General features: G+C 37.2%; 1 pseudogene; it reads right to left on the reverse strand.

Annotated features, from left to right (window-relative positions):
- Positions 1–1,577: 1,577 nt before the first annotated feature.
- LOC105727603 (PDZ and LIM domain protein 7-like) lies at positions 1,578–24,800 on the reverse strand (annotated as a pseudogene).

Below are 24,800 nucleotides of genomic sequence, written 5' to 3' on the forward strand. Positions count from 1 at the left end.
GGGGTTGTTTTCTGCTTGTTGATTTGTTTCAGTTCCTTACAGATTCTAGATATCAGGCTTTTGTTAGATAAATAGTTTGCAAATATTTTCTTCCATTCTGTGGGTAGTCTGTTTACTCTGTTGATAGTTTCTTTTGCTGTGTAGAAGCTCTTTAGTTTAATTAGGTCCCACTTGCTAATTTTTATTTTTGTTGCATTTGCTAGAGGACTTATTCATAAGTTGTTTCTCAAGAATGGTGTTTCCTAGATTTTATGCTAGAATTCTTAAAATTTGAGGTATCCATGTTCTTTAGTCCATCTTGAGTTAACTTTTGTACATGGTGAAAAAGTTTGTGTCCAGTTTTACTCTTCTGCATTTGGCTAGCCAGCTATCCTAGCACCCTTTTATGAAAAGGGAGCCTTTTCCTCATTGCTTGCTTTTGTCAGCTTTGTTGAAGATCAGATGTGTAGATAGATGTGCAGCTTTATTTCTGGGTTCTCTATTCTGTTCCATTGATCTATATGTCTGCTTCTGTAGCAGCACCATGCTGTTTTGGTTACTGTAGTCTCATAGCTTGAAGTTGGGTAATGTTATGCCTCTAGCTTTGTTCTTTTTTCTTAGGACTGCTTTGGCTATTTGGGATCTTTTGGGTTCCATATGAATTTTAAGATTTTTTTTTTCAAATTCTGTGAAAAATGACTGTTGGTAGTCTGATAGAAACAGTGTTGAATCCGTACATTACTTTGGGGAGTATGGCCATTTTAATAATGTTGATTCTTCCAATCAGTAAGTATGCAATATTTTTCCATTTGATTTTGTCATCTATTATTTCTTTCAACAGTGTTTTGTAGTTCTTCTTGCAGAGATCTCCCACTTCCTTGGTCAGATATATTCCTAGGTGTGTGTGTGCCTGTGTCTCTCTGTGTGTGTGTATTCATTGTAAATGGGATTATATTGCTGTTTTGGTTCTCAGCTTGAAAGTTATTTGTGTATAGAAATTCTGTTGATTTTTGTAGATTGATTTTGTATACCAAAGCTTTACTGAAGTTGTTTATCAGTTACAGTAGCCTTCTGGTGGAGTCTTTAGGCTTTTCTAGGAATGGAATTCCCCTGTAATGAGAGACAGTTTGACTTCTTCTTTTTTATTTGGATGCCTTTTATTTTTTAATTTTGCCGATTTTCTGTGACTAGGACTTCCAGAACTACGTTGAGTAGGAGTGGTGAGTGTGAGCATCCCATCTCAAGCAGAAAGTTTCTGCCTTTTGGCCATTCAGTATGATGTTGGTTGTGGTTCTTATTGTTTTGATGTACCTTCCTTCAATACCTAGTTTCTTAAGTTTTTTTTTTTTTCAGCTGAGCACAGGTTTATTGTGACACTGGAGGTGAAAGGGCACCAGTGTGGCCAGCACCAGTGTGCTGTGGTGGTGAAGGGAGTGGGGTGGAAGGATAAGGGGGATGAGGCAGGGCCCAGGGAACCCCAGGCTCGGGCCAGGAGTCAGGGTTAAGGCAACCATTGCTGGTCCTACCCAGAAATGCCAGGCCATGGCTCCAGGCCCCTCAGGCTAGGGGCAGCCACGGCAGCCGTGGGCAGGAGGGGCTCACACATGGGAGAAGGCATCGCTCTTGCAGAGGGGCTTGTCCTTCTTGGAGTAGAAGGCCTTTCCTTCAAGTTTAATCTGACATATCGCACAGAGGAAGCACGTGTCATGCCAGCTGAAGCCCAGCGCCTCCAGAAAGCGGTCCCCGGCATCGATCTTGAAGTCATAGCCACGGCATCTCGTGCCAAACATCTTCTCATAGTCTCGCTCGCAGTAGGGCGCACCCTCCTCCATGTAGAAGGCCCTGTTCCGGATGGGCGTCTTGCAGGCGGTGCAGGTGAAGCAGTGGACATGCCAGGTCATCTTCAGGGCATGCATGATCTCGCCTGTAATCTTATTCTTGCACTTGGCGCAGCTGGGTGCGTAGCGCACGTCATAGCACGGTGGGCAGAAGATAGAGCTCTTCTCCTAGAAGAAGCCACCCTCTTCCAGGAGCTTCCCACACTGGCTACACACAAACTCCTCGGGGTGGTATGCATGACCCAGCGCCACCAGGTAGCGGCCCCGGATGACCTTGTGGCACTGGTGACACACAGGAGTCTTGCCGTCCCCTCCTGGGCCCACTCCCGCGGCCGCCTGCACGATGGAGGTCCGGTTCTGCAGCAGGGTGGGCGTGGCCGGCTGGCTGTGCTGGGTCAGCACCGTGCTGGTTTTGTCCGGGGCATAGCGCTATGGAAATGCAGGGTCCACAGCCCAGGGCGGGCGGCTGGTGGGGCTGGGTGTGGTAGGGCCAGGCCAGGGCTCCTGGAGTGAAGATGAGGCTGGGGCTGGGGCTTCTGTCCTGGGAACCTGGCTTGATTTCTTCAGGTGCTCCTCATCCGGGTCTTGCATGAACTCGGTGCCTGTGAGGTGGGCAAGGATGCGGAAGGAATGCGACTGGCCTGTCCCAGGCCGTGGCCGCCAGTCCTCGGTGTTCTCCATCAGCTGCTGCTTGCTGGCATCTGGGACCAGCGGTCGGAGCGGCTGTCCATTCTGCTGCAGGGCATTGTCAGCGGGCGGGGGTGCCCCGAAGGGCTGGGCCGTCTTGTTGAGGGAGACGCTGGGTGCAAAGGTGTACTGCGGGGGGTCCGCAGCAAGGGCCGGGGCCTTCTGGCATTTGCTCTTAACTGGTTGGGCCCTGCTGAGGCCCAGGCTGAGGTGCTCCCCACAGGCCCAGATCTTGCTCTGAGCTTCGATGTGTGTGAGGCTCCCTGCATTCTCGCCATCGATGCTCAGCACCCAGTCACCAACAGCCATTCCAGCCTGTGCCACTTTGCCTCCAGGAGTGAGCCGGGAAATGGAGAGGGGCACATTGAAGTCCTTGCCCCCTTGCAGCCGGAAGCCCTAAGGTGCTGGCCCCTCCAGCACTACCTTGAAGGAATCCGTGATGCAGGCTTCTGCTCGGCCCCGCCGGGGCGCTGCTCGGTGTCGGGCTCCAGGGAGCCTCGTTGGGATCCGCTGCCAGTGTTTTTTTTTTTTTTTTTAAATCATGAAGTCGTGTTAGATTTCATCAGAAGCAATCGTGCATCTATCAAAATGAATGTAGGTTTTTAAATCCTATTTATGTGGTGAATCACATTTATTGATTTGTGCATGTTGAACCAACCTTATATCCCAGGATGAAGCCTACTTGATTGTGGTGAATTAACTTTTTGATTCCTCCTGAATTCAATTGGCTAATATTTTGTTGAGGATTTTTTGCATCTTTGTTAATCAGAGATATTGGCCTTTAGTTTTCTTTTTTGATTATGCCTTTGCTCAATTTTGGTATCAGACTGATTCTGGCTTCATAGAATTAGTTAGGGAAGAGTGTCTCCCCTCAATTTTTCTGGAGTAGTTAATTTTTAATTTCTATTTGAATTATAGCTTGTATAAAGCTACTACTGCAGCACTCAAAGGAGTATATTTTTCTTACTGCCCTCTAAGGTATATTTTTACAAAAAAGTAATTATTTCAAATGAAGCAAACCCAGAGTGGGGCCACCCATAAAATCTTGTAAATAGAATGTATGGGATCTAAAATGTTGGACCTAGTTATTCAAGTAAATATTCTAAATGAAGAGGTTCTCCTGAAAGTTCATAACACCAACCAAATATCACTTAGTATATGAAGTAATATTTGCTGTGTATCAGGCAGTAGGGAGGCTCAAGGAGAGAGGGAGAAAGGCAGAAAAGATTGGTCAGTGGAACAGTCAGAACCCACACATCTATTGATGAAATTTACCCTCTCATATGGGCATGTTTCATGGTACCCCAAAACAATTACAATAATAACATCAAAGATAAGTGAACATAGATCACCATAACAGACATAATAAGGAAAAAAATATTGAAATATTACAGTAATAACCAAAATGTGACACAGAGACACAAGGTGAGCACATGATGTTAGAAAAATGGTGCTGATAGATTTGCTTCAAAGCAGAGTTACCACAAACCTTCAACTTGTAGAAAACACAGTATCTGTGAAGCACAATAAAGTGAAGTGCAGTAAAACAAGGCATGCCTGTGTCTATTCTCATAGGCAATGAATCAAAAACACCATTTTTTTCATCTCCAAAATAAAGGCCTTTGAACACACACAACACAACTATATCTTTTCTTTGATGGCATTGGTAGTAACAGTCATTTATCATGCAGAGAAATAGCACTGGTGTTGTGTCTAACACAAAATATGGAGCAGTTGCCTCAACAGATCTCTAAGTTGTCAAATATGACATTCCATGTGGAGAAAAGCTATATTCCAACAAAAAGCACAGGCCGAAAAAAGAAAAAAAAAAAGCTCAAAATGTAGAATTAAATCAGATACAACAGAGGAAATCTTTAGCAGCCAATGCCAACTCTACACTTTACTGACGTTTGCTGGTAAATATACAGACACACAAAAAGTTTTTACTTGTTTCCTTTCAGTATATAACTTATTCGAAAACTTTGAGGCTGATTGTTTAATGAAATATAATACTATAGTTTATAATTTTCAAATTGCTGTTAAATTTGGTATTTAAGTATTGTCTGTCTCATTCCCAAACCAAAGCATTGGCAACTATTAATAATCCATTGGATCTGATTTTTAGAATATAAATATTTACTTTCGTATAGTTTACTAATATAAAATATTAGATGATTAAGCAAGTTTGTTTGGGGAGTCTCCTTAAACATATGTACTTAAAAATTGTCAGATTTCTTTCAGGTAAAATTTCAAACTGCTTTCTAGGGCTCTTACATGAACTTATATGTATGAGTTCATTATACATACGTATGTATGTGTATATATACAGTTAAGTTTAACACTTAAATTTGTTATATTGACATTTCAGTTGTTTTAAATATCTTGATTAATTACAAAGAGAAAATGATGACAACTATGTCTTTTGTCTTTAATCAGTATAGCCGCAAGATCTAGTGTCTAGAGCAGACCCTTTCTCCAACTATTGAATCTTGATCATGTTGTCAAGACTATAAAGGGTCTGAGATTTTGTTCTACTTGCAATCTAACAAGTTAGCATGCCCCTATTTCTTAGATGCTATAAAAAGACATGAGTTTTAGGAGCAAAAGTTTATTATTCAAATTAACAGCAGTAGCCAAACTATTCTTATTTTCACATGCTGATTCTGGAGTCCAAATTCCCACAAGAATACCGGATAAGGGCCTCACAAGGATAGAGCACATAATCGCTTTTGTTACAGGAGATGAACTCTGAGCTAAGAGAATCAAAATATTTTGTAATGAGCCCAAACCTTGCCTAACCTTTGACTCAGAAAGACATTACCTTAATTTTACTGGACAGCAGATAAACCTGCTTTCTGTTCTGGAATAAAACTTTAATCTTCCAAGGCTGGTTGCTATACAAACATCCCTGGAAATCTAGTCTGAAGAAAAAGGTATTGATGCCTCTGCTCACAACATGCGCAGAAATATCAGACCCTCAAATAATTATCTTCCAACATATAACTTCATCTTCTAAGTGTTAAATTTTAAATCCACTTTTGAATTTAGTTGTTCTTGTTAACCAGTTGTTGTTGCAGTGATGTGCAGTAACAATTATTTTAAAGTGCAATGTCTTAAAATATCAAGCATTTACTCTATACTTGTTCATATGCAAGTCAATTGCTAAACTTTGGCTGACGTAGGCTATGCTTGGCTGCAGGACTCTGCTTTAGGCTGTGAGTGTGCAGGGATTACCCCAGGCTTTTGTGTGGTTCAGTTCTGTTTCCTGCTTCTGAAGTGAGTGCCCAGGCTGAAATAACAGCAATTGCTAGGACAATGTTTGTCTCATAGTTGATGACCCAAACCAACAAGCTAGCCAAATTACTCAGGTGCACTTTGATCCTTGGCTCACATCGTGTTCTCTGTATTATCCAAAGCAAGTTGCATGACCAAACCCACAATCACATGGGTGGGGAAGTATGCATCTCCATAGCAGAGAAAATTTGAGAGGTTATTTTGGAGCACTACTCAGATCACTCCCAATGCGTTTATAAAGATCTTTCTGATTTTCAATGATTATGGTTCAACTTTGCATTTACTAAATTTCCATGGTATAAATAGAAAGAAATATAGAGACAAAGGTTGATAATGCTTGCTGACAACCTGAATTAAGAGCCAATGGTGCTGAGTAATTTATTAGAAGGCAGTGCAGTAATATTTTAGTCTCTATCTGTTCATAAAGAGATAATATGTTTACAAAGCCAATAAATAAACATGTTTTTAATTGCTCCACAATATCTTGAAAGGCATCACACATATTTGGCTACTATCCAGAGCTAGGAGACAATAATACTATCAAGAATAGCAATCAAATTGTGTACATACTATTTCAGTTAAAATGTATTGTGTTTATATTATTTATATAATGCTTCAAACAACAATGTAGGTGGGCGATACATTTATAGTTCTCATGTTTCCAAAAAGGATGCCAAAATTTGAGAGGCTAAGTGGCTGACTGTGGTTACACTACCCAGTTTTGGAAACCCTGGGACTCAAGTACTCATCTTCAGTACCACATAGAGTAATTAATGTTAAAATGTTCACAGCATGTCACCAATTATAACATTTATATTAAAACAATATACTCAACTCTCAGATACTTTGGTGATCTGGTTTGTAGGTATAAGAACTATTCTTACTTTACAAAAATTTGTAATTCAGAATATATCACCACTTTTTACTGACTTTATACTGATTTATTAATGTTTTGTATGAGTCAAATGACTTTAGCATACATTTTACCTGAATTTAGCTTTATTATCAATGTTCACTATATACATTTACTTATCTACTTAATGTGGAACTAAATTTGTAAGTTATATCTAACAGAGATGCTTTAAAAAAAAAAAAGGAGATTGCTTAAAACTCTTATCTTTAGAATAGTCCCTGATACAGGATTTTAAGCTCTGTAATAATGTCAATTGCTTTAATCTGAGCCTTGGTTTCTGCAATACTCTGACATCCCTAACATACTGCCACATTTATTCAGTGCAATTTTGTACTAAAGAGCTTTTAAATGTAACAGCATTATTAAATATAATGTAAATGCATATTTATATATTTGTGTACCTAAATTCAAAATATATTAGAGAACTATTTTCTCTTAAGGGGGCATGCATTACATATGTTGTCAAATCAACTTTAAATTTCTCCTAAATGATCATTATTTTAGATTTATGCTCTTTCCACATTCCATCCCCCAAATTTATATAAGTATTTTTTGGTTAGGAGTGGGCCAATCTTTACTTTCCTTTGTTTTGCATTTTTAAATGCTTCATTAGGTTTGAAAATGTTTCATTAAGTTTTATTAAACTTATTAAGCTGAGAGGCTAAATGCCACTTTACACAAAAAATAAGTCACAAAGACACTTCTCTGGGGGACAAAAAGCCTATCACCATTACTGTCCATTAAATAGTTTTAGATTTTTTTTTAAATAGAAAAACAGAAATTTAATTGGTATATGCAGAGTATACAAAACAATTTGTCAAAATGTTTAACCGATCAGTTTAGCCAAGCACATTCCTATTTGGAATGTTTCCACAGATAGATACGTTGGAACCCTTCTGCACGTCTTTTCTCTGTCTCTTTTCCCATATGTGTGTGCGTGCGTGTGTGTGTATCTTTGGATAATAGCCATCTGAATGAGTTTGAGGTGGTATCTCATAATGCTTTTGATTTACATTTTCCTAATGATCAATAATGTTGAGAACCTTCCCCATAAACCTGCCATTTTTGTGTCTTTTGATAAGACATACTTCTTCTTATCTTGTGTTCATTTTATTTTATTTCACTTGTTTTCTGGTGTATTTTTCTTTTAATTTCTTCTTTAAAAAAACCACATATGCAGAACATGCAGGTCTGTTACTTAAGTATACATGTGCCATGGTGGTTTGCCGCACCTACTAACCTGTCCTCTAAGTTCCCTCCCCTCACCCCCCAACCCCAACAGGTGCTTGTGTGTGCTGTCTCCCTCTCTGTGTCTATGTTCTCAATGTTGAACTCCCACTTATGAGTGAGAATATGCAGTGTGTGGTTTTTTGTTCCTGTGTTTGCTGAGGATGATGACTTCCAGCTTCACCCATGTCCCTGTTTTTATTTATTTATTTATTTTTTAATTCTAGTTTTGAGGGTACACGTGAAGGTTTTCTGTTATGCAGATAAACACCCGTCATGGGGGTTTTCTTGTACATATTATATTACCCAGGTAGTAAGCTTAGTACCCAACAGTCATCTCTTCTGCTCTTCTCCCTCCTGCCACCCTCTCCCCTCAAGTAGACCCCAGTGTCTGTTGTTTCCCTCTTTATGTTCATAAGTTGTTATCATTTGGCTCCCACTGACAAGGGAAAACATGCAGCTTTTCGTTTTCTGTTTCTGTATAATTTGCTAAGGATAATAACCTTGAGCTCCATCCATGTTCCTGCAAAAGACATGACTCATCTCTTTTTATCACTGCATAATATTTCATGGCATATATTTACCAAATTTCCTTTATACAGTCTATTACTGATGGGGATTTAGGTTGATTCCATGTCTTCACTATTGTGAATAGTCCTGCAATGAGCATCCATGTGCATGTGTCTTTATAATATAATGCTTAATATTGCTCTGGGTATATACCCAGCTCTTTGAGGAATTGTCATATTGCTTTCCACAATGGTTGAACTAATTTACACTCCTGCCAACAGTGAATAAGGGTACCCTTTTCTCCACAACCATGCCAGCATCTGTTATTTGATATTTTAATAAGAGTCATTCTGACTGGTGTGAGATGGTATATTAGTCCGTTCCTGAACTGCTATAAAAAAAATACCCAAGATTGGATAATTCATAAAGGAAAGAGGTTTAATTGACTCACAGTTCCTGGCTGGCCAGGCACATGCAGGAGAATCATATTGGAAGTCTTCCTTTCTCCATATAAAAAAATTAACACAAGATGGATTAAAGATTGAAATGTATAAGCATAAACTATAAGAATCCTAGGAGGAAATCTAGGAAACACCATTCTGTACATCAGCCTTAGAAATGAAGTTATTACTAAGTCCTTGGAAAACAATTGAAACAAAAACAAAAGTTGACAAGTGGGACCTAATTAAACTAAAGATCTTCTATATAGCAAAAAAAAAATCAATAAATAATAAAAATAAAACTATCAACAGAGTAAACAGCCTACAGAATGAGAGAAAATATTCACAAACTGTACCTGACAAAGTTCTAATATCCAGAATTTATAAAGAACAATAAGCAAAAAGTAAATAACCCCATTAAAAAGTGAGCAAAAGAAGTGTAATCTCAACACTTTAAGAGATGAAGGCAGGAGGATCATTTGAGACCAGGAGTTTATATCTAGCCTGGGCAGCATAGGGAAACCTTGCATCTCCAACAAAAATTAAAAATTAGCCAAGTGTGGTACATGCCTGTAGTCCCTGATATATGGGGACCTGAGGAGGGAGGTTTGCTTGAGCCCAGAAGGTTGAGGCTGCAGTGAGCAATCATCATGCCACTGCACTCCAGCCTGGGCAAAAAAGCATGACTCTCTTAAAAAACAAACAAACAAACAAACCATTAACAGACACTTCTCAAAATAAGACATACAAGCAGCCAACAAACTTGAAAAAATGTTGCACATCACTAATCATCAGAGAAATGCAAATCAAAACTACAATGAGACAACATCTCTCATCAGTCAGAACGGCTATTATCAAAAAGTCAAAAAACAACAGATGCTGGTTAGGTTGTGGAGAAAAGGGAATACTTAAACACTGCTAGTGTGAATGTAAATTAGTTTAGCCAATGTGGAAAGTTCGGAGATTTCTCAAATAACTTAAACAGAACTACAATTTGATACAGCAATCCCATTACTGGATATACATGCAAAAGAAAATAAATCATTCTATCAAAAAGACACATATACTTACTTGTATGTTCATCACTGTGCTATTCATAATAGCAGACATGGAATCGACTTAGGTGCCCATCAGTGGTGAATTGGATAAAGAAAATGTAGTACATACACACCATGGAATAGTATGCAGCCACAATCATGAATAAAATTATGTCATTTTCAACAACGTGGATGTAGCTGAAGGCCATTATCCTAAGGTAATTAATGGAGGAACAGAAAGCCAAGGTCCACATGTTCTCATTTATAAGTAACTGTTAAACACTGGGTACATATGAATATAAAAATGACAACAACTGGAGACTACTGGCTGGGACAGAGTAAGACGGCCAAAGGCTGAAAAACCACCTATTGGATATTATGCGCACTACCTGGGTGACAGGATCAATAATCATGCAAACTTTGGCATCATGCAATATACCCATGTACATTCTGCATACAAAAATTCTAGACTTTTACTTTCTCTCCACAGTTTATGTTTTTATTGCACATTTTACATCTTTTAAATTGTGTATTTCTCAACAACTTATTATAGCTTTACAGATTTAGCTCATTTTGTTTTTATTTACTGTTTTTACTTTTAATCTTTATTCTATATATATATATATATACACACACACGTATATATATATATATGTGTGTATATATATATGGTTTTTACCCTACCATTACAAATATTGTAGTATTCTGGATTTGATTGTATTTTTACCTGTACCAGGGAGTTTACAGTTTCATGTATGTTTATGATAGTAATTATTGCCCTTTAATTTCTACTTGAATAATTCCCTTCAGCATTTCCTGCAGGGCAGGTCTAATGTGGTCATTTCCTTTAGCTTTTGCTTGTTTGGGAAATAAAGGACAGCTTTTTTGGTTATAGTATTCTCAGTTGTTATTTTTCTATTCTTTCAGCACATTGAATATAATCTTCAATTCTCTCCTAGCCTGAAATATTTCTGAGAAGATTGCTGATAAAATAAAGTTCTCTCTTTGACTTTGATTTTTGACAGTTTGATTCTAATGTGCCTCAGAGAGGACTTTTTTTGTGTGTTGCATCTTGTTTAGAAACCTTTGAGCATCATACATCTGGTTGTTCTAAGGCTTGGACAGCTTTCAGCAATTATTTCATTAAATAAGCTTCCAGTCCCTTTTTCTGTCTTTACTCCTTCTTGAACTCCTACAATGCAAGTAGTTGTTAGACTAATGGTGTTCCATATATCACATAGGCCATATTCACTTTTTAAAAATTCTTTCCTCTGAATGAGTCATTTCAGAAAAAAGTCTTAAAGTATAGAATTATTTCTTTTGCTTGATCTAGTATGTTTCTCTATTTTATTTTTTATTTAACTGATTGAATACTTCAGCTCCAAGCTTTCTGTTTGGTTTGTTCTTATAACATCAATTTCTTTGTTAAATTCCTCAATCATATTGTAAGTTGTTTCCCTGATATCATGAAATTATTTGTATTCTCTTATATCTCACTGACTTTTTTAAGATCATTATTTTGAATTTCTTTTTAATGGTTTCATAAATTTCCATTTTTGAGGGGTCAGCTACTAGATAATTATTGTGTCCCTTTGGTAGTGTTTTGTTTTCTTGCTTTTTCATGTTTTTTATGTTTTTCCATTAATGTTTGTACATCTGTCAGGTAGTCATCTCTTCTAAATTTTATAGACTGGTTTTCACAAGGGAAAATATTCACCAGTAGTGGGGTCTGTTTGCCCAAGGTATGGTGGTTTTGGTTAAATGTGGGCAAAGTGATGTAGTCTCAATGCAATTCAAGGATAATATTTACAAGATTTAGACAAAGATTAACCACATCTACTAAAAAATGGTATGTCTTTGTCTATTAGATGGTAATAATTCATGTTATAGTTTATTAAGAAAAGTAAAGTTGTATATGAAATAACCCAATGTTAGTAAAATATTTTTAAAAATACCTTATATGTGTACACATGTTGGTATGCACACCTATTTGTACCTGTTTATAAGTATGAAGTGTATGAGTACTTTAAAGAGATAGAAGACGAAGGGGGAAAGAATTAGCAAAGGGGAGTAAGGTAAGAAAAAAACAGATTAAGGCAAATGTAAAAGTGAATCTGCATCAATGTTCATTGAAAACAATACAATATCAAAATTTCTTTTAAGAAATACTGAAAGATTATATATAAGCATGGGCAAGGATTACAGTTAAGATAGATAAGAATGTTGATTTGATTGAGGTCTGGGAGTATAAACAAAGCTGAGAATTATAATTTTATTAGCTTGATACAATGTCTACAATAAACCATAACTCTTTAAAAGAAATAGTCAAATTACTTCTTAGCTTATGTATGTAGATCATATTTATATACCTCAAATAATTGTTTTCTAAATATAGTCATAAATATCTAATCAGATTTATTAGCTTTTTAAATATAGTGCATTCTCAGCTATTACCAGTTACTTCTGGGAAAACAGTTTCAATTTTTTTTTAGCTTAAGGAAGATGTTCACTCAAAATGTAAGCTATGATGATATAATAACAAATCAATTTTAGCTGTGAAGATACAGTGTTTTCTTGACAATGGTCTAGAATATTACTTCATTTGTAATTCTAAGACATTGACAAGGTAACTACCAGATGACATTTGAAATGCTATAAAAGATTAATATCAAGAAAATACTGAAACTTGAGTTTTTCTGAAAAATCTGGATTTTAGATATGTCTCTGTGTCTTCAGTAATTTATAACTACTCATTTCAATTAATTAGTTTTGAAGAGTTACCACATCAACAAAATAAAGTGATCATGTTAAACAATTCCTAAGCTTTTAGTTTTACAAAATTATAATTTTTTAAGATTGCTTTTATTGAATTTTAAATTTTTAATTAAAAAGTAACAACTGAGATTCATCCAAGATGGCAGAACAGACACAACTCCAGTGCACAATACCCAGCAAGGGAGACACAGAAATCCAGAGATCTCCCAGCTCCAACCAAGGTACCAGGTGCATTTCAACGCGTCTGGTCCGACAGTGAGCAAAGCCCACTCAAGGCAGACGGATGCGGGAAGGAGTGCTGCTTCACGGAAAAAGTGCATCTGACTGGTTAGTCGGAGGCTCCCCATCTGGCACTCCAGTCCAGATACTGCGCTTACCCCAAAGCCTCAGCAATACACAGAACAGGGGATCTTTGCCAGTCAAGCACCAGGAATTATAAGCGCGGAGTTGAATAATAATCCAGGACAGTGTCCCAGATTGGCGCACAGACTAAACAGACGTATAAGCCCAAAAGGTGGCCAGGACAGCCTGTGGACTGAGCTATCACCCCCTCCCTCTACCCGGAGAGAGAGGGAGCTGTAAGCGGGAGCAGCTGGGCAGGTCCCTACCCCATGACCGGAGAGAGAGGAAGCTGAAAGGGGGAGACGGCTGGCCGGGTGCTGCTGGGTGGGTCCCTACCCTCCCCGACAAACCCCCAGGGCTAAAGCTCTGACTCTAGTGGGTTGCACAGCCGGTGCCACAGTCCGAGCTGAACCCTGAATGATCCAGCCCAGTGGAGGAAGGGCACAACCTACCATTAGAAGGGTGGGTCTGGGCTACATGTTTTAACAAAAAACACAAGAAGCCTATGTAGCAACGGACGGTGTTCTTGACAAGGCAGCAGCGCCTACAGGTCAGCAGAAGCGGCAGGCCTAATCTCCCAGTATAAACAAAAAAGACACAGGAAGCTTCTCTAGTAATCTGAAGGAGTCCCTAGAAACCCAGTAGCGCCTCCAGAGGCAGACAAGCAACCTCATCAACAAGCAGCTCCCTGACACCAAAGCCTGGTAAATCCACAAAGATGGGAAAAAACAGTGCAAAAAAGATGAAACCATCAAAGACCAGAACACCTCTTCTCCCTTCAAGGGATCACAACTCAACAACACAGGATCACGTGACCGAGAAGGAGTGTGCCGAATTGACAGAAATAGGGTTCAGAAGGTGGATAATAACAAACTTTTCTGAGCTAAAGGAACATGTTCTAACTCAATGCAAAGAAATCAAAAACCTTGAAAAAAAGTTAGACGAAATGCTAACTAGAATAATCAGCTTAGAGAAGAACATAAACAACTTGATGGAGTCGAAAAACACAGCATGAGTACTATGTGAAGCAAACACAAGTTTTAGTAGCTGCATCGATTAAGCAGAAGAAAGGATATCAGAGATTGAAGATCAACTCAGTAAAATAAAAAGAGAAGGCAAGACAAGAGATGAAAGAATGTAAAGAAATGAACAAAGCCTCCAAGAAATATGGGATTATGTGAAAAGACCTAATCTACACTTGATCTGTGTACCTGAATATGATGGGGAGAATGAATCCAAGTTGGAAGAAACCACACTCCAGGATATCATCCAGGAGAACTTCCCAAGCTTAGCAAGGCAGTCCAAATTTCAAATTCAAGAAATACAGAGAACTCCACAAAGATATTCCTAAAGAACATAATCGTCAGATTCACCAGGTTGAATTGAAGGAAAAATGCTAAGGGCAGCTGGAGAGAAAGGTCAGGTCACCCACAGAGGGAAGCCAATCTGACTCACAGTGGATCTCTCGGCAGAAACCCTACAAGTCAGAAGAGAGTGGGGGCCAATATTCAACATCCTTAAAGAAAAGAACCTTCAACCCAGAATTTCATATCCAGCCAAACTAAGCTTCATAAGTGAAGGAGAAATAAAATCCTTTACAGACAAGCAATTACTGAGAGATTTTTGTCACCACGAGACCTGCCCCACAAGAGCTCCTGGAAGAAATAGTAAACACAGAAAGGAACAAGTACCAGTCACTGCAGAAGCAAATCATTTGGCAAAGACCAAAAATGCAATGAAGAAAATGAGTCAACTAACGGGAAAGAAAACCAGCCAGTAACAAAATGGCAGGATCAAATTCACACATAACAATATTAACATTGAATGTAAATGGCCTAAATGCCCCAATGAAAAGACACAGACTGGCAAACTGGATAAAAAGTCAAAACTCATCTGTGTGCTATATTCAGGAAACCCATCTCACATACAAAGACACACATAGACTCAAAATGAAGGGATGGGAGAAGATTTACCAAGCAAATGGAGAACAAAAAAAAGCAGGGGTTGCAAACCTAGTCTCTGATAAAATGAACTTCAAACCAACAAAGATCAAAAAGAGACAAAAAAGGACACTACATAATGGTAAAAGGATCAATCCAACAAGAAGAGCTAACCTAAATATATATGCACCCAACACAGGAGCACCCAGATACATAAAGTTCTTAACAACCTAAAATGAGATTTAGTCTAACACAATAATACTGGCAGACTTCAACACTCCCCTGTCAATATTAGACAGATCAACGAGACAGAAAATTAACAAGGATATCCAGGACTTGAATGCAGAGCTGGACCAAGCGGACCTAACAGACATATACAGAATGCTCCACTGCAAATCCACAGAATATACATTTTTCTCAGCACCACATTGCACTTACTCTAAAATTGACCACATCATTGGAAGTAAATCACTCCTCAGCAAATACAAAAGGATGGAAATCATAACAAACAGTCTATCAGACCACAGTGCAATCACACTAGAACTCAGGATTAAGAAACACACTCAAACCCACACAACCACTTGGAAACTGAACAACTTGCTTCTGAGTGTCGACTGGATAAACAATGAAATGAATGCAGAAATAAAGATGTTCTTTGAAACCAATCAGAATGAAGACACAACTTACCAGAATCTCTGGGACACCTTTAAAGCAATGTCAAGAGGGAAATTTATAGCAATAAATGACCATGTGAGAAACAAGGAAAGATCTAAAATTGACACCCTATCATCAAAATTCAAAGAGCTAGAGGAAGAAGAACAAAAAAATTCAAAAGCTAGCAGAAGACAAGAAATCACTAAAATCAGAGCAGAACTGAAGGAGATAGAGACACAAAAAACCCTTCAAAAAAATCAATAAATCCAGGAGCTGGTTTTTTGAAAAGATCAACAAAGAGACAGACCGCTAGCCAGGTTAATAAACAAGAAAAGGGAGAAGAATCAAATAGATGCAATAAAAAATGATAAAGGGGATATCACCACTGATCCCACAGAAATACAAACTACCATCAAAGATTACTACAAACAGCTCTATTCACATAAACCAGTAAACCAAGAAGAAATGGATAAATTCCTAGACACTTATACTCTACCAAGACTAAACCAGGAGGAAGCTGAAACCCTGAATAGACTAATAACAAGGGCTAAAGGAGAGGCAGCAATCAACAGCCTACCAATCAAAAAAAGTCCAGGTCCAGACAGGTTCACAACTGAATTCTATCAGACGTACTAAGAGGAGCCAGTTCCATTCCTTTTTAAACTGTATCAAACAATACAAAAGGAAGGAATCCGTCTAACTCATTTTATGAGACCAACATCATCCTGATACCAAGACCCAGCAGAGACTCAACTAAAAAAGAAAACTTCAGGCGAATATCCATGATGAACATCGATGCAAAAATCTTCAATAAAATACTGGCAAACAGATTGCAAAAGCACATCAAGAAGCTTATCCATCACGATCAAGTAGGCTTCATCCTGGGGATGCAAGCCTCGTTCAACATATACAAATCCATAAATGTAATCCATCACATAAATGGAACCAGAGACAAAAACCACGATTATCTCAATAGATGCAGAGAAGGCCTTTGACAAAATTCAACAGCCTTTCATACTAAAAACTCCCAATAAACTAGGTATTGATGGAACGTACCATAAAATGTTAAAAGCTATATATGGCGGCCGGGCGCGGTGGCTCAAGCCTGTAATCCTAGCACTTTGGGAGGCCGAGGCGGGTGGATCACGAGGTCAAGAGATCGAGACCATCCCGGTCAACATGGTGAAACCCCGTCTCTACTAAAAATACAAAAAATTAGCTGGGCATGGTGGCGCGTGCCTGTAATCCCAGCTACTTAGGAGGCTGAGGCAGGAGAATTGCCTGAATCCGGGAGGCGGAGGTTGCGGTGAGCCGAGATCGCGCCATTGCACTCCAGCCTGGGTAACAAGAGCGAAACTCCGTCTCAAAAAAAAAAAAAAAAAAGCTATATATGGCAAACCTACAGCCAATATCATATTGAACAGGCAAAAGCTGGAAGCATTCTCTTTGAAATCAGGCACTAGACAAGGATGCCCTCTCTCACCGCTCCTACTCAATATAGTATTGGAAGTTCTAGCCAGAACAATCAGGCAAGAAAAAGAAATAAAGGGTATTCAATTACGAAAAGAAGAAGTCAAACTGTCTCTATTTGCAGATGACATGATTGTATATCTAGAAGACCCCACTGTCTCAGCCCAAAATCTTCTCAAACTGATAAGCAACTTCAGCAAATTCTCAGGATATAAAATCAATGCACAGAAATCACAAGCATTCCTATATACCAAAAACAGACAGCCAAATCAAGAGCCAACTCCCATTCACAATTGCTACAAAGAGAATAAAATACCTAGGAATACAACTAACAAAGGATGTTAAGGACCTCTTCAAGGAGAACTACAAACCAATGCTCAACAAAGTAAGAGAGGACAAAAACAGATGGAAAAACATTCCATGCTCATAGTTAGGAAGAATTAATATCGTGAAAATGGCCATACTGCCCAAAGTAATCTACAGATTCAATGCATCCCCATCAAGCTACCAATGACCTTCTTCACAAAACTGGAAAAAACCACTTTAAACTTCACATGGAATCACAAGAGAGTCCACAGAGCCAAGACAATCCTAAGCAAAAAGAACAAAGCCAGAGGCATCACACTGCCAGACTTCAAACTATACTACAAAACTATAGTAATCAAAACAGCATGATACTGGTACCAAAGCAGAGACATAGACCAATGGAACAGAACAGAGGCCCCAGAAGCAACACCACACATCTACAACCATCTGATCTTTGACAAACCCGACAAAAACAAGCAATGGGGAAAGGACTCCATGTTTAATAAACGGTGTTGGGAAAACTGGCTAGCAATGTTCAGAAAACAGAAACTGGACCCCTACCTGTCACCTTACACTAAAATTAACTCCAGATGGATTAAAGATTTAAACATAAAGCCTAATACCATAAAAACACTAGAAGAAAATGTAGGCAAAACCACCTGGGACACAGGCATAGGCAAAGACTTCATGACTAAAACACCAAAAGCAATGGCAATAAAAACCAAGATAATCAAATGGGATCTAATTAAAATTCAGAGCTTCTGTACAGCAAAAGAAACCATCATTAGAGTGAATCGGCAACCAACAGAATGGGAAAAAAATTTTTGCAATCTACCCATCTGACAAAGGGCTAATATCCAGAATCTACAAAGAACTAAAACAAATATACATGATAAAAACAAAAAACCTCATTCAAAAATGGGCAAAGGATATGAACAGATACTTTTCAAAAGAAGACATATATGAGGCCAACAAACATATGAAAAAATGCTCATCATCACTGGTCATCAGAGAAATGCAAATCAAAACCACATTGAGATACCATCTCACGCCAGTTAGAATGGTGATTATTAAAAAATCTGGAAACAACAGATGCTGGAGAGGATGTGGAGAAACAGGAACACTCTTACACAGCTGGTGGGAGTGTAAATTAGTTCAACCATTGTGGAAGACAGTGTGGAGATTTCTCAAGGATCTAGAAATAGAAATTCCATTTGACCCAGCAATCCCATTACTGGGTATATACCCTAAGAACTATAAATCATTCTACTATAAGGACACATGCACACGCATGTTCACTGCAGCCCTGTGTACAATAGCAAAGACCTGGAACCAACCCAAATGCCCATCAATGATAGAGTGGACAAAGAAAATGTGGTACATATACATCATGGAATACTACGCAGCCATAAAAGACAATGAGTTCATGTCCTTTGTAGGGACTTGGATGAATCTGGAAACCATCATTCTCAGCAAACTGACACAAGAACAGAAAGCCAAACACCGTATGTTCCTACACATAAGTGGGTGTTGAACAATGAGAACACATGGACTCAGGGAGAGGAGCAGTTGAGGAGGGTAGGGAAAAGACAGCGGGGGGTGGGGAGGGAGGTGAGAGTGGGGAGAGATAACATGGGGAGAAATACCAGATATAGTATGCACCTAAAGTAAAATAAATAAATTTTTTAAATTAAAAATAAATAGAAAGTAACAACTAATATTGTAAAAGTTTTTAGATAAATTTTACTGAGAGTAAAAATAATAGTGTATTTCTGAAGGTCAAGTTTTGCTGTGTATGTGAAACGTCATTAACATATTTAAACATTTTAATCTAGCCATTCTACTTCTAAAAATGTATTCTGATAACATAATCAGAAATACACAGAAGCTTTTATAAAAAATTACTCTTATGGCATGTTATATACTATAATACAAAATTAAGATAGAGCATTTAATGGATAGTAAGTCACGTAGCCATTTTATAGGTTGTTATTCATGCTAGAAACAGAATAAGCTTGTTTATTAAAAAAAAGTAGTCAAAAACTCAATGACTAATGACTTCTTTTTTTCCTTTTAGGCAAAATACCTCTTAATTCAAAGCAATGTGTCTAATTGTTAATTTGAAAGAAGTATACAATAAATATACTGTGTCCAAAAAATCAGAAAATACAGGACAAATATGGGTAAAATATGTCATCTGGGGAGCATAACATTAAAAGTTACCCTCTAAACATTTGGCAATTGTGTTAGCAAATTGATTTTTTTTAAATAGTACTCTCCTGTATCATGACCACTATTTATTTTCATTACCTAATTCTCAGAACACATGCGGTGTTTCTACCTGCTGTGTGTGTACACTAATTAGGCCTTTATAGCACCAACGTTTTAACCTAACAAACCCGTTTAAGTACTTTTTGTGTTGGAAAGCTACATAATATTATAAATTAAGGACACAGTTTCTGTAATTCATTCAAAGGCAATTATACATAATTCTTATTATTTTGTAATTCATTTCTTTGAAAATATGAGACAAAGATTTTAAATTCTATTGAATGATTTCATCCTCAAACCTCAGACTCATTCTGTCCTATTGGTGTCTGTCATCATCACATTAGAGATATATAAGGAAAATTATTATCAACCCCTTCCCACTTCTATCTCAAACTAATTCACCCCAGGTACTCAGTTGAAAAAAATGATGATAGAAAGAGAGAAAGAAGACAAATGAGAGGGGAAATAATTCTGAAGTAAAAAATAAGAAAACTTTTAAGCTTGAATGTCATGCATCTAAATATCTCCATACTGCAAAAGTCCTTCAAGTGCACAGCAGACACACCAAAGCAGAATCATTGCTACAAAATTTTAGAACATAAGTGCCAAAGACTTACAATCTTCCAAAATGAAAGACACATTTTGATAAAAGTACACACATTGTTGATAAATACTTTAAAATTTTTTTCAACTTTTTTGAAAACTGCAGATGTAGGGATACAATTCTTCACCAGATATAAACTGTTCGGGGAAAAGTCGGTCTTGGACAAGCCAGCATAGGACACAAAGCAGAGGATCAGCAAAACCTCTGCTTGTGAAGCAGAACGTCTGCACAGAAATTACTAATATAGAACTATATGCCACAGTAATTGAGTTTTGTGGACTGTGAATGTATTATGTGTCTACAAATACGCTTGATTGTTGTCAAATGATTAATTATAACTTGATAATAGGATTCCATTCATTCTTATAAATCATTTGGTGTTATTTACAAAGTCCTATGGAACACAATTCTTTAAGATATCATCAAATACAAAGGAAAACATGAGAAGATTTAATATTTGGCTTCATTTCTAGGTTAAAGTATTTAAAATATTTGTTCTGAATAAATTTACTGGAAGTGAAGTCTACTCAAGCAAGGACCATTTCTGGTTTGTTTAAATAATTAATTAGTTTTGGATTCTAGATAAGTCTTTGTCTAAGTATCTGAGAGCAAGACTAAATTACATTACACTGGCCATGCAGGAGACACTAAGTAGAGTCCCTGTATATTTGGCATTATATTTTATATTTATTTGATTGATAATTCAGTGCCCCTAAATATAGAACATCTTAACCAAGTAGGAGTGTTGGCTGGTATAATTAGTGGTTTATTCTTATGGGACAGGATATTCCTGGTGATCTGGGTGTCCGCAGTTTTGATTGCTCCTGAATCTTTTGAACAGGACAGCACCTATATTGAATTATGCCTTCACCCTTTGACCTCATTTAATATTATGTCCTCTTTAAATTAGTCACAATGTTGAGCCAGGGCTTAAACATATACATTTTTGGGGTACCCAATTCAGTCCATAACAGGTCCTCAATAACTCAAAGCTCATTAGGTATTTTGAAAAGTCAAAGAGTTCAGCTAGTGAAATGGCTCATACATTCTTCAATGAATAACTATTTCTGCAATTCCAATAGATGAATATATATTTTGGGGGGAGCACTGGATGAAAGTTACCATTTAAAATAATTCAGAAAAATGAAAATGAGGTTTTGTGAGTATTCTGCATATTCTTACTTTTGTTCTTTAATGAAAGATTCAGGAATGACTCTTGCTCTTTTTTGCTATTGCTATGTAGGAATGTGAGACTTGAAATTGCTTTAGTAATTCTACTAATACCCTAAGAAGAGGATAACAGACCAAAAACAATTTACTGAGAAATGGAGCCAAAGCCAATGAAATGAGATAGTCCTGAAGTCCACACTGGCACTCTTAATTTCTGATAAGTGTGCCAGAAAATTGACTTGTTATTTAAAAGAGTTTGTGTTTGTTCTTCTGTTACTTGTACCTTAAATGATCCTAACAGATGCAACAGGGCAACAGAATCTCCAGGAGTTAAAAACAAGTTCACTAATTCAAAAATATTTTTCCTGTCAAAATTATTAACTTACATGTGAGGGCAAAAACAAATAAACCTGTCAGCAAAAATAATCTTTCAGACAAAAAGATCTAAGTTTCACAGCAAGAGCCTGTAGGACAAGTGTCTGAGTTACAATCTAGGTTCATTACTTGCTGCAGGTTCTCTTCTCTTATGGGTGTTCTGAGGATTATATGAAAAGATACCTATAAAGTGCTTAAAACATTGCCTATCATGTAGTATGCACTCAATACATATTAGCAATTTTTGTGATTTTTAAAGATTGAGAGTATAAGCTTTTTAAAGATTGTCTTAGAAAAGAAAGAATATAATTAAAGCCTATTTTCATGATGAAATTACATATCTTCAGCTACACTTCCATGAAGCTTGTATAAATCTTAATCTGAGAATCACTGGATTACAGAAAGCGGCCTTGTTTCAGAGGTTGTTGGCTGTCCCTAGAAATGTATGCTCCTTTTTCCATTGTGTATAGTTGTTGCTGAGAATCAACAATTCAGTGGAGTCCACATTCTAAACTCCCTTGTGTTTAGATGACATTATGCGACTATTTCTAACCAAAGAAATATTAGTATAAATGGTGTAAATTACTTTGTATTGAAGATTTTACCTTGGCCAGAGAAAAATCTGACTTTCCCATTGCCTCTAAGGTAATCTCTAAAGACTTGGAATGAAAAATATGCCTTTGTTTACCTGAAGGTTTCTGGCCACACCCGATAGTCTAATAACATGATAAAAGATGAGGTCTTTGGGTCCCATGGTAACAGCTTGACCTGCAGAGAATATGGAGACATAAGTCAGTCACATAGTTGGTAAGACAGATCCATGTCACCAGTCTCTAATTAAAACTCTAGACACTAAGACTTCGGTTATCTTCACTGGAGGTTAAATACTACACACACATTGTCACAGATCTCTTCTGGTTAAGCACCGTCCATGACTCCACTGGAAGAGAGAAACAAGAAGCTCCACATATAGAATTTTTCTAGATTTTTGTCTCATGCATTTGTTCCCTTCATTGTATTTAATCTTTATCATTTCACTGTTATAACAGAAACTCTGGGTAGAACATCTTCAATGACTTCTATGAATACTTCTAGTAAGTTATCTAAGCTGAGGGAAGTCTTGGGGACCACTGGACTCTGCAAGTGTTATTAGAAGTCAGGGTGGTTTTAAGGGCTATTCCTTAATTTCACAGTCATTTTCTGGCTACAGAGTTTTAAAAATATGAGTGCCTTCTCCAAATGTAGATTTTGTTAACTAAATTGATGTAAAGAATTTCAAGGCATAGGGACTAATGGAGCCTCAAGAAGGAAGGAGCCTGGAATATAAACCAGGTTTGCACACATATCCACATTGTATTTTTTCATGAGCAAAAAGTAAATTTCCATTTATTTAAGTAATTGGAATGTTGCTATGTATTATAACAATCTTGCCATAACTAATGTTTCTTAGCCAGGTTTTACTTTCTTTGAGGCGTGAAAAGATGGCATGTAAATTTACACAACAACAAAAATAAACTTTTTGCTGATATATCAAATAATGGCAGTCACTTATTTATTGAACTTTGAATCTATGTTTTCTTCACATTTTATGTCTGATATTCCAGTAGATGCTATTAGAGTTACTTTAAGTAATACAAATAGTTTGCTGGTAATGTCTATTCTCACTTCAGATAGAAACAATACCCTTTCTACCACTTTTTTTTTTCAATTATAAAGTCCTCAATTTAACATATAATATGAATGAGCAAGTATTATCACCTTACAACCTCTACAAATTATTTTAAAAGAAAGTAATTTTGAACTTTATTTAAAGCAACCAAATCACTTATCTACAAGGTAGAATTTAGTTCTGCTTTATTGTTCCATTATTTCCACAAGTATAATTGCCTATTAATTTACTCTATTTTTCTCTCATTCCAATTAGAATTCTCTTTTAAGTCTCCTGACCATTGAAACAAAGCCCTAGGTTTTTAGCTCTATGTAGCCAGTAGTGATTCAAATGTCAGTGCTGCAGGCTGTGAAACATCTTTTTTCATCAGCTTGAATAAAGTGACTTATTTAGCTTGCTATCTTGCAATCCTGAATGTTTAATGCCTGCTGAAAATTTGCAGCTGAGATAACATCATTCTTCACACTCTGAACTTTTCAAATATTTTTTAACTCAATATGAACAAAGAGTAGCAATCTCATATCATATTTTAAGCTTTTATAGAAGGTACAGGCTATGATAAGATTATCAAACAGGTGACACTGTCTTTTATCTACAGTTAGAGCTCAGAATATCAACATATTGTATCTGTTTATGTAAAAAGAAATCCAAAATCACCAATAGATGGCCATCCTCTTGAAGGTATAATTATTTTGCTTGTTTTAAAAAAATAGTAGGCAATATGTACCAAACGAAAATGGAAAATTTACATTCTGTGGCTCCTCTTTGTTACTTAATAAAAGTTTGGAAGTGAACTTATAAAAATGGAAAATTTCCTAAGTAAGCAAAATTAAACCACGTTTTATTTCTGTATCTTGTCTGAACAGACTGTTAGATGCTAATTTGAAATTTATAGTTTTCACTAGATTTTGTGTAGATATATCTATAATGCCTCTGTGCAAGCAAATTAAACGTTTTTAGCCCAAATGTAAAGCTTTTAAATTCTTGCACATTCTGATATTGTACCAAAGCATTGCTTGTATATCATATCAGAATTTGACTAAGGAGAAATATGATTCAAGCCTTTTAAAATTATTTTTGTGTCACTGTTACTTTTTCTCTTACCCTGACTCTGCTCATTTCAGTGAGATAGGATTTCGCTAGGATGCAAGGATGGAAGAGAGAAAGAGGACGATTTTCCTTCTCTCCCTCATAAACCCTGGGTATCTGCTAGAAAGAGAGGGGAACCAGGAATGCCTGCTCCTCCTCTTTCTAGATGGACAGCCATTCACCTTCATTCTGTATCCTTTTGGAATGCAT

This window comes from Aotus nancymaae, unplaced genomic scaffold (genome assembly GCF_030222135.1).
Source record: "Aotus nancymaae isolate 86718 unplaced genomic scaffold, 86718_ANA_hifiasm-v0.15.2.pri h1tg000108l, whole genome shotgun sequence".
Classification (NCBI taxonomy): domain Eukaryota; kingdom Metazoa; phylum Chordata; class Mammalia; order Primates; family Aotidae; genus Aotus; species Aotus nancymaae.